Here is a 1,668-nt window from a genome sequence, read left to right on the forward strand (position 1 = left end):
CCGCCCCGCCCCGGCGGCCGCAGGTGCTCCTGGCCCCGCCCCGCCGAGCTGAACCCTCCCCCTGCGCTCCAGACCCGGCGGCTCCAAGCCGGGGCATGACGGGGGCTGCGGTCTGGGAGGCGCTCCCGCGAGGCCAGGACCGGGCAGTGTCCGCGGGCGGAAGCTCATACCTGCACAACGGGGCAGCCCTGTCCCAGCGGCAGCGCAGCACTTGGGGCCCCTCGTGCCAGGCAGCCGGGGCGGGGAAGCCGCGCTGGGGCTGCACGTGCCTCGCCCCTGTCCAGCGCCAGATGCTCGTAGGGACGCGTGACCCGGTGGCTCCGTGCGACCGCAGCCACTGGCGGGCTGTGCTCAAGCCATTTGCTTGTGAGACAGCAGCAGACACTGATGTGGCACGGGGGTAATGTGGAGGTGTGTACGCCAGCAGCCAGACTTAAGCCCACTAGTGTGGCAGTGGCTGTGCCTCAGAGAGTCTGACAGTCTCTTTCCCAAGTGTGTCCAATGATGTTCTTGACTTCAGTCTTTACAAAATACAGTTAAAATGCCATCCGTTCACCAGCTCTGAATTGTTGTTCGGCTGGTTCCATAATTATACCATGTCACCATGTCCTTAGGCAGTTGCCAAGTGCCTCTTACATGCCTTTGCAGTGTGATCATGGGGAGCAAACACAAGGAAGCATATCCCCAACAGGCACATGTTCATTAAACACAAAATCCAAATCTCTTGATTACTTATTGGTTCCTGTTTCTAGTGTTGCTTTTCTAGTTACTCTGTATTTCTCAGGCTATTATTTATTACAAGAGGCTGTGACACCGACATTTACAACGGTGAGAACTCTATAGTTTTCTGACTCCAGCAGCACTGTACCAAGGCCAGAGAGAAGGCAGAATAGAGACGTACCTTATACACTAAATCTTAGATACATAAAGATGCCACAGAGCCGTTTAACCTAGGCCCTATCTGTACCTGTGCTAGTTTTTTTGTAAAAATTCCATGCTGCAGACAAGAGAAGCAAGAAAAAAAATCACATTATTTCCTACAACAAACTCCTTCCCTTTTGGGACTCCCTGGGTTGTGTACAAGAAACACACAGCCAGGACAGTAACTCTGCTACACTTTGACACTTACTAAGTAAGCTAACTACTTTCAAAATAAGACTTAACTTGGGGTACTGATTGTCCTCTGCCAATCTATTTAGCCGTTTTGAAAAAAAACTCCAGCAATACAGATGCTGCTAGCTGCATTTTCATACATCTTTGCCAATTCTGAATATACTAAGAATCAGTGTGTTTACATCCCGCGAGAAGCACTAGAATTTGTCACCCAACATGCATCAATGGGCACAAAATCACTTGCACAATTTCTAAAGATTTTTTTCTTTATCCATAGTTGTTTTGTTAATAAATTAGCAAAGTTCCTGTGCAATGTAGAAACAAGGGGACTGTGTGTGTCATTTCCAGGAATGGGTAAATCCTTTTGTTTTCCTCTGTCAGCTAATCTCACAGTACAAAGTAGGAATCTCCAAGGGCATGCTTCAACAAACAGCAGTAATCATTTTCTGTTATTTTTGAGCTAACAGAACAGTAATACAAATTCTACCTCCTCTCCCTACTCTCTCCTACACAACAGCTTCTTTTTAGTGAATAAAGAAAATGGTTAAAAACAAA

This window comes from Alligator sinensis, unplaced genomic scaffold (assembly GCF_000455745.1).
Source record: "Alligator sinensis unplaced genomic scaffold, ASM45574v1 scaffold97_1, whole genome shotgun sequence".
Lineage (NCBI taxonomy): Eukaryota > Metazoa > Chordata > Crocodylia > Alligatoridae > Alligator > Alligator sinensis.